We start from the raw sequence: 14,815 nt of genomic DNA, 5'->3' as shown, positions 1-14,815 counted from the left end.
TTTTTCATTTAATACATTTACCGAGTGACACTTTCAAAGAGGGATTATGAATGTTTAAAAGAATGATGAAGCAAAAACTTAGAATTAATTTTTGCAATAACAGCAAAGGTTAAATGTTGGTAAACAAAGAAATTTTACTTACATCAACGTCACAATATTAAATTAGTACAGTGCAATGTACGTAATTACATTAATGATAATAAATCATTAGCTTTGAAGGTCAAATTGAAATTGATATCAACCTTAAGATCTGTACTACCGCTCTCTTAAAATTGAAATCAAAATTGTTAAGGCTTTTTTCATGGCATGAATTTTATTTCATTATATAAAATAAAAGAGAAATTTTGCTTTGTAAGAACTGAAAGTTAGTCTTTATTATGAATCTTGTTATTTCGTATCTAAAATTACTTCATGAGTGGACTTTTTTGCCTTTTTAAATCTCCTACAAATCTTTATCATGCATCTGTAGAATATTTTCACAACCTTTAATAAACGTACCATATAGGTCAACTGGAAGGAAGGGTGGTAAGTTGGAGAAGTCTTTAAAATACTTCCCAAGTTAGAGTAATCTAGTTATTTGTAAGGCTGAAGTTTGGTTATTTTACTCTATGGGACTGACTGGATTTTCATGGAGAAAACAAAGTGAGTTATTATCCCTTGTTTCAGAGATAATCTAATATTTTTCCCAAAGTCACTAAGATTCTATAACTTGCTAACATATTCTCAATTGTAAATAATAGTGGTAATAATAACAATAACTTTTGTCTTTTGTGTACTTTCCTCTGTGTCAAGCATAAGCTATTCATGTTTCAGGATTTTTTTTTTTTTTTTTTTTACATTTTGTTAATTTCTCAAATTATTTCTATTATATTTGAAGTTATCGTGGAATTTCTGAATAGTGAACCTGGAAAACAGAGCTGTTTTTATCACTTCTATAGAGACGTATTGAATTTTATTTGATTACCTTTTGGTTGGTATTAAACAAACAAACATTTCTTTCTGTATTGCTGAGGCTTATTTCTTCCATGAGCCTTCCCAGTTCATAACACATGTTGCAGGTACATGGCAAAATGAAAATGCTGTAAAAAAAAAAAAAATCTATCTTCTGCTTTGATGAAAGTGGCAACATATTTTGGAATACTAAGCTAAGCTGCCAGAAGACCTAACTCTAATCCTGAAATACCTGCTTGCCCTCACATGGTAAGTATAATTTTCTTACCCTCATTTCCCTCATTTAGAGGGTTGGTTTAGACCTGTAAGGTATCTTCCAACTCTGACTAAAATTACTCGTAAATCTTTTCGTGCAACTGATAAAATAGACCACTCTTTCTGTGTATGGATGGCAAAAATATTTTTTCCTAAAAAATGTAGAATATTTTGACTTATGTTATTTCTACTTATACTTCTTTAACTTATATATTCAGTAGCCCTGTATTAATCACTACAAGAGAGTGCATATTTGTGATGAATTGTAGATCAGTGTAAGAGCATGTGTTTTAATCTGTAATTTTTAGTAAAAAATTTTTTTTAAAAGACTTTTCCAGTAATTACTTTTATGTTGTAAGTAAATCTGTACTCTGTGTCTTCTTAAATATATGACATGCTTTTTTACTGCTTTTGTTGTTGTTTTTGTTTTTCTATTATTTATAAGCTTGCTCATGAAAGACGCAAAAAGTAACGATTTCCAGGGAGATATTTAACAACTCAAAAATTGTCATCGAAAAGTCCAACTTCTTTCACTCTCTGCTTGGCCAGCTGCATTGTGCATTCACTTCATCCTGGGGTTGGCTTCTTATTTACTTACAAGATTGTTGCCATCAGCAAAGAGGGCAAGATGATAGTTCATTCTTATTCTATAAAACTGAGATCATGAATACTCAGGGATTTCCTTTAAAAGCTTGACAAGCTCCATTCTCAGAAGTGCTCATTAGAGGGCTTTGCCTGTCTCTTATTGGTTGATATTTTTCTTAGGCATAAGGATCCCAAATAATTATAATTATTTTAAATTAATACAGTGAAGTGTCATAGATACCAGGAGGTTGACCAAAATGTTTTTTATATAAGTCATCACAAAATAAATATGGCAATGATGTTGGTTCCTCTTTCTGGTAAAAAGGACACAGAACGTTTCCTTGTCTTGGATACTTTTGTAACCTCTAGAGCTAAAGTCATTGCAAATAAACAACATCCCTTCATGTACTCTCAGAAATAATTCTGACATATTTTGAGACTGAAAAATTTTACTTTTTCTGAAATATCTTGTTGTCATGTTATCCAGCAAGAATCTAGAAGCAAACATTTACTTAGGTGTGCAACCTTCAAATTAAATGGGGGCAGTCTTCCATTAAATTTTATGTGAATCTGAGGGGACCTTGTACAGTTGAACTAATAATAATTTTTAAAAATCTGGGTTTTACTTATAATCATGGAATCATTAACTGCATGATCTGGAATATCACAGATATGGGACATATACTTCTCATTCAATCCTGTCAGTTGTTGCATAATAATAATTTGTCCTATTATGAGTGATGCTAATTTTGATTACTAAATTACAATGATATCTGCCAGGCATCTTCACTGTTAATTCATTCTTTCTCTTTTTAAATTATAAATATTTCATGGAAAGATACTTTGTAACTTTGTAAAAATTCTGTCTTCAGATTTTTACCCATTAATTTTAGCATCCATTTATACATGCCTATGTCAGTTATCACTAGGAGGGTTACCAAATCATAATTTTCTAATTTCATAGCATCTTCTGCACTTTTAAATTGGCATGTAACTCTAAAGAAGAGTTTTCTCTTCTCCCATCCCCCTTTTGCTTGTCTCTCATTCTTTGAGAATTTGATTATTTTCCGACACATCAAAATATTCTGGCCTTATCATAGACTTTGTCTTTCCCAAGCTTGGATTAGACATTTCTCCAAAGAATCTTTACTCCTAATGGTAGAGAAATATATTCAGAAATGTGTTATCTAAGTACCACGTTTGCTATTGTTTCTGGGGAGTCACTGCTTCCAGACTTTCTTGATGAACATAACAGGGAGATATAACTATGGATGTATATGCGCACACAAACACACTCATATTTCTTTCTACATCTCTCTATATGTACATTAGAAAACACTAGTTCACATCAATCACTCCGATTTTATCTCAACTACAGGATTCATTTTGCCTTTGACCCTTCCAATATCTGTAATTCCTTCTCTGATAGTGAAGAACCTCACTTCTTTTTTCTTCAAAATCCTTACTTTTTTATTCAATCCCCCTCTGTCTACCTGTCCTGCCAGGATGTTTCTTCTCTGAGCTCTAAGAGTCAGGCTGCGTTTCTTGTTCAGCTTGAAACATTGTTGGGCCACTCACTGCCTTGTGGCTCTGAGTCAGAAGGCCACTTCCAAAACAATGTCATGGAAAGAGAGGAGCTGCAATGGCATTTGTTTCATTGTATGTTTTTCATTCTGTAACTACTACTTTTGATATTATTATTAATGTTTGCTTCATCTTTATTGTGTTGATTTTGGTTTTATAGGTAGAGATCAGAACAACTGCTAACAAAGTATAGGTAATGTTGCAGGAAGTTGGGATATATTAATTTATTCATCTAATATATGTATATGCAATATTACAGATATATTTTATGTATGAAATATTATATACAAGATATAAAATATATGATGTCTGTAATGCTACATGTATGTATATATACACATACATACATGTTTATGTATTTATGTAATATATTTTATGTATATACACATGTTGTACATATGTATAAACATATACATATACATATACAGAGAGAGACAGACACAGACACAGACAGAGAGACTGGGAGAGACATACAGACCATCTTCTTATTGCCAAGAACAGTGCTAAGACTTATAAAAATATACATAACTTATCTAAAATCAGACTGCTAAAGAGAATTCTATTTAGATTTTAATATAGATTTCATACTTTCATCTTATTTTATCATACTATCATATTTATCTTATTGTGCCTAAATTAATATCTAGGAATGCTTTAAAATTTCAGATAAAATTGATTCATTATTCAAAATTGATTTAAGTTTTAATGTGTTTGGTAAAAAGGGAGAAAAAAGAGACAGAACTACTGTCTACTGTTGAGCCAAAGTAAAATAATAGTAATTATAATATTGATAATGATAATAATGATTATAATAAAAAATTTAAACAGGTTCCCTGTGTATATATTAATTGAATTGATCATGGTTATCTTGAGAAGAAATCTACCAAGTATATTTGTGCAGAAACACATAAGAATAGATTATTTCCTTCCTGATTGTTCATTTCCTCTCTGAATAGGCAGAAAATTGTTATCAATACAGAATTCTGTCTTTGAAGGCAATTTTAATCACCAATCATATATATAGTTTGTAAATTACCCTGAAGTACAATTCCATAGTACATAAGAATTTAATAGGACTTATAAAGCAGGTTTTTAGTGTCAGCTAAAATGCAATACTTTCAGATGAAATTGCTTTTTAGGCCATAGTGTAGAAAAGGCTAAGTAATTTTCTGCAAACAGTTAGTATTGACTATTCAGATGGTAGCATGTGTTAAAAAGAAATTTATTAATCTCTTTTAGGTTTCTGAATTTTCAGTTTATAGTCTAACCTCTTTCCTATATCTGATTTCTATTAACTGGGGTATGAAAGGGATTGTATGTTTTCAGAGACCGATAAGTAAGAGTTTAGATTTTGTTGTTAATTCAGACTTGACTTACTGCAACACATATACTACAAAAGGCAATTTATTTAAAATACTTATTAACACTTTTCTGTGTCTTGTTTTCTATTTTGGAGAATTATTTTTTCCCAAGAATTAATGTAATGTAATTATGCATCTTTCATGCTAATGAAATGATTATGATAATGAAATGAAATAACTAGATATTTTAGTCTTTTTTACTTGTATAATTTTGAAATTTTCATTTTGGAAGACTGAACAGTGATCTGGAAATTTGTCACAGTTTATGTAAGTTATATTTTTATGAAAGTAGCTTTTATTTGCAAGGTATATACTAAAATGTAATAATAACCAGCAATAAAATACAAAAACACATTACATGAATAACATTTGTTGATTGTTTACATTGTGCCAGGCACTGTTCTAATCCTTTTCATACATATTTTGTCCATTGTATGAAAAAGGAATCTCAGGCACAAAGTGGTAAATAATTAAGGTCACATATGAAGATGTAGTGGGGCTGAAATTCCAAAACAATATGTCACTATGATTAAACATTACTCAATATATAGTTGATCAGCATTGAGTAAGTAAAATAATGTACTTATTATTGCTCAAGATAATGTTTTTTATTTATATTCAATTTCTAGATAAAATTATATTTCTAAATTTCTTTATTCTGCTTACAAGGACATATTCTCATTAACTATATGTATTAGCTACCCATTGCTGCTGTGAAAAAATAACACAAATTTAGCTGGCTTAAGAAAATGCAAATTTTTTCACTCCTCAGCCTTTTGGCTAAGATCAAGTGTAGAAAATGCAAATTTATTTATACATTTTTTTCAAATGTATTTTATATTTCTGAGGGACAAAAGTCTTAAGTGGTTTTAACTGGGGTGAAATCTGGAATGTGAACCTTTGGGAGGCTCTGGAAGAGCTTCTGTTGTCTTGTGTTTTGTGGCTTCTAGAGGCTATGGCTTGGCTCAAGACCCCTTCCTCCATTTTCAAAGCCAGGAGTTACATAACTAAGACCTCTGCTTTGATTGTCACATCTCCTTCTGACTCTGACCCTTCTCCTTCTTACTTATTTGGACCTTTAGGATTTCACTGGGCAAACCTGGACAATTTAGATGATTTCCCCATTCCACATTCCTTAATTTATATTCAAAGTCCTTCATTGACAATAGAAGGAGGGAAACAAGTGAATTTATTTCAACATGTAGACTCAAAGTATAAAATCCAATTCTCTCGATAGGGTTGACATGCTTTCTAAATGTTCAAAGATTAAAATGTGTTTTTTTGAAATTGCGAATCAAGCAAATAAATCATAAAATATTATTTAAAGTATTACAGAAAAAAATAACATTATTCTCTTAGAATTTTATTTATTTCTCTAGAACAGAGAAATAAGATTTTCCTCCTAGGAAAAATTGAAGGTTTTAAGAATAACCACAATATGTGCCAAATCTACCAAGGAACACAGAATGTCTCCTTGACCAGAACAGGTCTTAGGAAATGACTGCATGTGATTCAACGAAGTACGTGCCAATAGGAGAGGTGGTTGTTGAGGGACATACTGTGAAATACATAAAAGAAACACTGCATCTTACGGTATGTATCCATCCCCATTTGGGAAGGTAAAATGGCTGAAGATTTTACTATTTCTAGTATTAAGTATACCTATTGAGGAGATGGATTCATATAGGTAATCCACACATAGAACCCTCTAATAAAATCTGATTGTGTGTGTGTGTGTATGTGTGCATGTGTGTATTCAAAGTTCAAGCAGTTGGGAAGTAGTTCTCAAAGAGTTGAGGAAGAATAATGAAGGAAATAGAACTGTTTGAATTTATACTTTTTGTCATCATTATTTGACTTTCAGACCTAATTAATTTTTATTAATGTGATAAGTGTCTATAATCTCTTGACTTTTCAAGTAGCTTCACTGTTAGTCTCTTGCTAGAATATAAATTCCATGACATCAAGCATCATGTCTTTCTTTTTTTCACCATTGTGTGTCTATCCTGTTCTAGTTGGAATGTAGCTGCTCAAGCAGTACTTATTGAATATTAGTATATTTTATTTGAAATATATGCTGTTAATATTTGATGTTCATTTATAATTAGCTAATTCACACATCAATCATCCATTATCTATTTGTTAATTCATTATCTATTTAGAACAGTTAGATAGGTAGATAGACTGACATATATATGAATAAAAATGATTGAGAGAGGTACTGTTCTGAAGTTGTAAACCATTTCTCAGAAAGACACACTCCTTTATTGGGAAATATAGAAAATGCATATGCAAATTCAGATCAATTCCTTATTATCTTCAACTGTTTAAAAATTACCTAAATCTTTAATTTTAGCATATATAGAAATTTACAATATTTATATTGATTTTGGGGTCTTTTGGGTTACATGTACTTAGAAGGTAGGTACATCAATTTGAAAATCTTCAATGCCAGCGGTAGTGGGTTTCAAAAATTAGCGTCATTGATGCTTTGAATTTATCAAAATAAGAAATGGATTTCTCTTGAAACTTCCACTATATGCCCCTGAACTAAAAGCCTGAAACCTTCAGTTATACTTAGGCATCTACATTACTGATCAGTTCCACTCTCATTATTAGGATATGTCAGAAAAATATGGTTTACAGCTTTTTTTTTTTTTTTTTTTTCCCTGAATTCTGGACCTTCATACGCAATTTATTTGTCAACAAAGATTTTGACTTTATGGTCAATTATATATGATCTTTTAGGATTTACCTCAGGAGAAAATCACAATGCACAGGACAAATAAAAGCTGATACAGGCACATTAACGTTCTCATGGTTTAGCAGCATTTATCAAAACGACTTTAGAATGTGACCAGATGCTCCTGTAAGGGACATTTGCATCTACCTGGTTTCCAGTCCCTCTTACCTACTGAACTTCAGATTTGTTTCTGTCTTTGATTCCTGACTATATTCTATATATCCCAATTCAAAATATTCCTGTAGTTTGGATATTTTAATTCCTATAGCTTAGCCTAATAGCTTACCAGGATTATGCTTCTGAATTGTTGATAAAGATGGATGCTGATAGTTTTCAAATATCACAGATACTACAAAACTACTAAAACCCATTTTATGATATGATCCCAGGGCTGGCATTTTGGGTTACCAAAGCAATGTAATGTAATAATATCTTCTAAATTTTCACATTTTATATGTTTTTTTTTAAATGTAATCATCAGTTTAACACAAAATTCATTTATTGGCTGTAGTATTATTAATTTTAATGAAATTTTCACATGCAAACTAAAAACGGTCATAAACAACGGTTCACATATGTTTATAAAGAAAATTCCAAATTAAAACGGTTAAAAAATAAATGACTTCAAACATTTCTATAATTCATAATTTGATTTAAAGATGTAAAGATATTCTTCCTATACATCTGTGGTAACATTGATATTCAAATGTTTTATTTTTCACTTATTAAATTGGAACTAAAAGTGCATGTTTATTTTTAAATCATATTTAATGAGCAGATTTTGTAGAATTTAAGCAAGTGGTGCTGGGATAACTGGATATCCATATGCAGGAGAATGAAACTAGATCCATACCTCTCACCGTATACTAAAATCAACTCAAAATGGATTAAGGATTTAAATATACACCCTGAGACAATAAAACTTCTTAAAGAAAACATAGGGGAAACACTTCAGGAAATAGGACTGGGCACAGACTTCATGAATACGACCCCAAAAGCACGGGCAACCAAAGGAAAAATAAACAAATGGGATTATATCAAACTAAAAAGCTTCTGCACAGCAAAAGAAACAATTAAAAGAGTTAAAAGACAACCAACAGAGTGGGAGAAAATATTTGCAAAATATACATCTGACAAAGGATTAATATCCAGAATATATAAGGAACTCAAACAACTTCACAAGAAGAAAACAAGCAACCCAATTAAAAAATGGGCAAAAGAGCTAAGTAGGCATTTCTCTAAGGAAGATATCCAAATGGCCAATAGACATATGAAAAAATGCTCAACATCACTCAGCATCCGGGAAATGCAAATCAAAACCACATTGAGATACCATCTAACCCCAGTTAGGATGGCTAAAATCCAAAAGACTATGAACGATAAATGCTGGCGAGGCTGCGGAGAAAAAGGAACTCTCATACATTGTTGGTGGGACTGCAAAATGGTGCAGCCTCTATGGAAAATGGTATGGAGGTTCCTTAAACAATTGCAAATAGATCTGCCATACGACCTAGCCATCCCACTGTTGGGAATATACCCAGAGGAATGGAAATCATCAAGTCGAAGGTATACCTGTTCCCCAATGTTCATCGCAGCACTCTTTACAATAGCCAAGAGTTGGAACCAGCCCAAATGCCCATCATCAGATGAGTGGATACGGAAAATGTGGTACATCTACACAATGGAATACTACTCAGCTATAAAAACGAATGAAATACTGCCATTTGCAACAACATGGATGGACCTTGAGAGAATTATATTAAGTGAAACAAGTCAGGCACAGAAAGAGAAATACCACATGTTCTCACTTATTGGAGGGAGCTAAAAATTAATATATAAATTCACACACACACACACACACACACACACACAAACCGGGGGGGGGGAAGAAGATATAACAACCACAATTATTTGAAGTTGATACAACAAGCAAACAGAAAGGACATTGTTGGGGGGGAGGGGGGGAGGGAGAAGAGAGGGAGGTTTTGGTGATGGGGAGCATTAATCAGCTACAATGTATATCGACAAAATAAAATTTAAAAAAAAAAATAAAAATAAGAATCCTGGGAGAAAAAATTACTTTGGTATCATTGATTAATATACTGCAAGCCTGTTATGCTCATCATACTATATAACATTTACAAAGTAATGTTAAAATACAACCAGAAAAACATACAAAAAAGAGACATTTAAAATTCATGTCTATGATAAATCGTTTGTAATGTTTTACTCCCATCAGAATATAACAATATAGTCACCAAATTTAGAAACATTGATGTATTGTCACTAAGGCCTAATATTCCACATTTAAAGAAGTAATTATTTTTTAAGTAGTGATAAAATCCATACAAATATAAGCAATTTGAAAAAACAGAGAACCATTTTAAGGAAACAAAAACTCTAAAGAAGTACAATGGTCTTCAAAAAAGCCCATAATACTTAAAGAGGTTATCGTTTTGAAAACATTTAGAATATTTGAGAGTCATTGAAAGAAAACAAAAGAATTCTCAACATCTACTCCATCAAGAGTCAATAAAACATTAGGAAATCTATCTTTATTGTACTCTATTTCCCACTTACTAAAGCAATCTGTAGGCTGAGAATGAATTGTGGTGCATTGGCTGCCTAAACAAATTGCAGAGGCAATAATCCGAGGTTCACATATTGGCATTTTTTTCTGAAGTTAAATGCAGTGAAGCCTATTACATTTATGTCTTATTAACCAGTTTCAAATAGAGCTATGAAACACTTTGTTCTCACTTTATGGGAAGCCCTAGAGACATTCTTTTGCTGCTAAAAGATTTGTCTATTCCACATTGTTTGGTAAATTTCCATTTACTGCAATGAATGAAATAAGGGGCATTTCGAAGTGTGCTTAAAAGGAAAGAAAGCAATTGTATAGTGTTGTATTTCCCTAATGGGACAATGAGAAACGGCTCAAAACATAAATGTTACATGCCTACTTGTCCCTGAGGATTTGGGGATTTAGAGTGGGCAATGGGATTAAAATTAAAAACCCTGTAGAGTCAAATGTAATTTTTGAAATAGTGAATATGCTTCTAATACTGGTAAATATTCAAACATCTGGTGAGTGATGAGGTCAAAACCATCTGGCAGAAACTTCAAATCCAGCAACTTCTTGAATATAATGAGGAGCAAATTATTCACTTGAGTCTCAGAAATTCTTACGGGTCGAATAGCCATAATCTTTGCTTTATTGAGCCACTGAGAAGGTTGAGATATAAACCATTATGTTATATAATACATTGTAGCATGTAGCTCCAGAGAAGGTATTCAGGGACATTTTATTCTTCTGTGCTATGATTTATGTTAACTCTTACTGTTTCCAGAGCATCTCAAATTTGGGAGCCATGCTTTATTCATTTATCTATGCCTGATATTAATGCAGAAATCTTCATTAATTATGCATTGAATGAATAAGTAAATGAATGCATTGAATGAATGAATGGTTATAGTTAAAATTTCTCAGATCTTTAAAAAAACTTTAAAACATCCTAGAAATAATTAGTGTACTGATCATTACATTTACATTCGCCTCCCATTCCTCCCATCAATCCTTCTAACAACAAAAATCTAAGTGTTATCTGATATGAAAAAAGTACATTTTTGTTGTACATGCTCATATTTCTATAGACACCTGACTAATGCTTACTAACTTAAAAAAAATACTGATATCTATGCTACATTATTTCTGTGTTCCAAAAAATTGAAAACCTCTGACTTAACCAAGTCCCATAATTTAGAAGCTTAAGCTATTGGAGTCAAGAGTCATTAATCTCCTTTCCTTTGTTCACACAGGTAATTAATGGCAGAGCAAGGAACTGGTGTACAGTCTCCTGGAATCTAATCCATTGCATTATTTTTTGGAGTGTTCCACTTCCCTATTTGGACCATTCTTCTCAGTGAGAGCAAATACAAAGATGAAAAATGAATGGAATTGGCTTGGTTGATTGTCAAAGTTTCAGTGAATAATCCAAGGGTTCAAAGCTTTCAGAACTGTTCTGGTGAACATTCCCTGAAACTTAATGACCTGTTATTTTGTTTCTCTATAAATTATTGAAATGCTGGTATACAATACCAGCTAGCTTAGTCACAAAAGCATAATGTAGACATAATTATAATAAGACAGGACAATTTTAACTGAGGGCTTAGTGCGACCAGTTGAAAAAGCAATACAGAGAGGAAATAGGGATGTTGAGTTTTTATTTTTAAACTTCTAAAGCAAAAAAGAAACAATTTTAGAAAAAGAATGGAAAAGAAAATAAATATAACTTTGTAAAGATTCAGGGCCCAAATGGCAAAAAAAGGAGGAAAAAGAAATTTTGATAGAATTTGCATAACTTATTTAAGCATAAAAAACTAGATAATACATCTTTTGTCTTCAAAGAGTCCAGAGAGAAAATAAATGTGTGATAATTTTTAACACTGTCAGAGATTGCTATATACTTGGTAATGATCTGAAGTGTTTTGTAAATGTTATAACTTTTATCGTTCCAATAACCCAAAGAGGTAGCTGCTATTATCTTCATTTTTACATGAGGAATCTGACAGATAGAGAGGTAAATTGTCTGAAATCTCCTCGATAATCTTTGACCTCAGTAAGTTTCAAAGTGGTCAGTCTGACTCCAGAGAAGTAGTGTCTAACCATTTATGCTCAACTGCCTCTGAACCACTATAAAACAAATAGAAATAAAATACTAAAGTAACACAAGAAAGGCTCAATTATTCCAACAGGGCATAGTGAAACCTTAACAAAAGTAGTGACATTTAAAATTGACTTAGGACATTCACAGGCAGAAAAGGGAGAGAGAAAACACATCTTGTATGAACAAATACAGAGGAAATTAATTATAAAATGCCTCAATTTACATTGTAGCAACAGAAATCTCTTGCTAAAGATTATTTTTTGAACATAGAATTTACATCATTTACTTGCTAATTCTTTCTGTAACCTATGTGATTTCATATAACTACCTAATTATTCATTTAAATACTTAGCCCAAACATTGAGAATTTAAAGTATGTTCCAAGTTTCATTGCTACGTGAAAGAAAATCAGAGATGCGATCCTTACCTCCACACAGTATGCAGTCTTGTGGGTACTTCAGAAAAATAAAATTTTATATGTCATTTGATAGATGAAAGCCCAAGATTTTTGAAAGTTCAGAAGAATTAAACCAAGTCTACAAAGAGTAAGAGAAATATTACCATAGAAAGAGATCCTGAAGCAAGTACTGAAAGAAAACTAGAAGTAAGACAGTAAGATATTTTTAAAAAAGAACATTGTAGCTGAAGGGAACAAATATGAAGAGTTAAGAAGGAGAGAGATTATGTACCATTCTCTAAACATATGATATATCACTCAAAACATTTCCAATTCTGTTCGTGGTAAAAGGTTTTAAGGAATATCGATGATATTGTATAATGTTAAATATACTAATTATCCCAAATTGAACATCACATATTGCAAACAGGTATTGATATTCAGTGCTGTGTATCCCACAGATATGTACAACTGACTATGTTCCAACCGAAAAAGAGTTAATTGGGTCTCTTACCTGCTAATTCTTCTTATCTATGCTCTATAACAAGACGTGAGTTCTGCAAGAAACATCAACATGACTCAGGAGTGACTACCTCACTCCATTTGCAAAATGCTTAAGAACCTTAAAAAACTCTACAAATGAGGCAGTATGAATTGTGACCAAACCAGGGACTGAAATGAATGGGAATAGATGTACTTTTTACCACAGTCATCATGACAGCCAAAGTAACCTTGAAGAACATAGCCCTGTAACACCAAGGTCAAGGGTTCAGATCCCCATACTGACCGGCAGCCAAAACAAAACGAAACAAAAATAAAACAAAGCGAACAAAGAACAAACAAACAAAAAAAACCCAAAGTAACCTTGATCCCTGAATAAATGTTTCAGATTGCATATGAGATGTGATTTACCAACAAATTAAAAAAAAAAAAAAAAAAAAAAAAAAAAAAAGATTTCCAGTGAAATGTAAAATGATACTTTGGAAATATGATATTGTGAAAAATGTTTTTCTAGATCTTAATTTGCCCTCTTCTTCAGATGACTTTCTTTAATTCCCCAGCCAGAGTAAGTCACTCACTTTAGCATGCTCCTGAAAGTCTGTTCAAGTGACTATTACAGTTCTTAGCAAATTTTATTACAATTCCATGTTTATTTCTTTTCCTTTTATACTAGGTTTGACCTACTTCAATGAAATAATGCATAGATAAATTAATTTATTAAATACATAATGGTAAAACAGTTGAATGTATGTATCTTTAGAACTCATTCATATATATTATTTGCATTTACACATTATAATTTTGTGAATGACTAATTTAGAATAGGAATATTAACTCAAACACTTACTATAAAATAATACGAGGGTACTTCAAATAGTTCATGGCAATATTATATTATCTTTTAATTCTATTTTTTTCACAAACTTTTTGAAGTGCCCTTATATTTTAGGTAAATGATTTATAAATATTGAAAAGAAGTTTGAAGGAAAGAAAAACCTGGTAGAGCTTCATCTGTGGTATACAAAGCATTTTTATTACTGAATTTTAAAAACTGTATAATAAGCATTTTGTATTTTTATTTGTACTAAAATATGACCAATTTTACAGCTGTTCATTTAGTTTATTTAAATATCATGTGCTAATACATATGCTGCTGTTGTTGTTTTAATATTATTTTATTTACATTCCATCGTATTCTAAGGCAGGGATCTAAGGTGGCACCTGCTGGTAGACATCATCATTCTGCCTATCTATCAAAGTCTTTATTCATTCACTGGACAGTAGGTCATAAGTTCCATCCACTGAGAATTCCAAGGCCCTGGGAACCTAGGTATCTAGACGGATAAAGCTTTGCCATCATAAAGCATATGTTCTAGTTCAGAATTGTGTCAGTAATTAAGGTCTTGTCACTTAGATCCATATCTATACCTTTATATTTTGCTTTTTGTTGCTTAGGTTAGGATTCTTCAAACCACATTTTGTTTTTCTTTTTTCAGTTCACTCATGCCATTTTCTGCCATATGAGTGCACCATAGGAAGATAGAAAGGAAAAAAAAATAAGTGCACTTTTTCCTTTCTCTTTGATTGCTATTCCAGTGAGTACTACTGTATTATTGGCTTTTTACCCTGGTAGCAACATTTGGTTCCATTTTTTAGCATCTTTTAGCACTTAAAACCAATTTTGTTACACTTTGTCAGAAATATCACTACCAGCCAGACATTAGTCCTTGCTCAGAACCCAGCTCTGGGGAATCTCTTCTCAAAACTCCTG

Source organism: Cynocephalus volans, chromosome 7, assembly GCF_027409185.1.
Source record: "Cynocephalus volans isolate mCynVol1 chromosome 7, mCynVol1.pri, whole genome shotgun sequence".
In the NCBI taxonomy this organism is placed as follows: domain Eukaryota; kingdom Metazoa; phylum Chordata; class Mammalia; order Dermoptera; family Cynocephalidae; genus Cynocephalus; species Cynocephalus volans.
The sequence above is the reverse complement of the archived record's forward strand: the minus strand, read 5'-3'. Positions refer to the sequence as shown.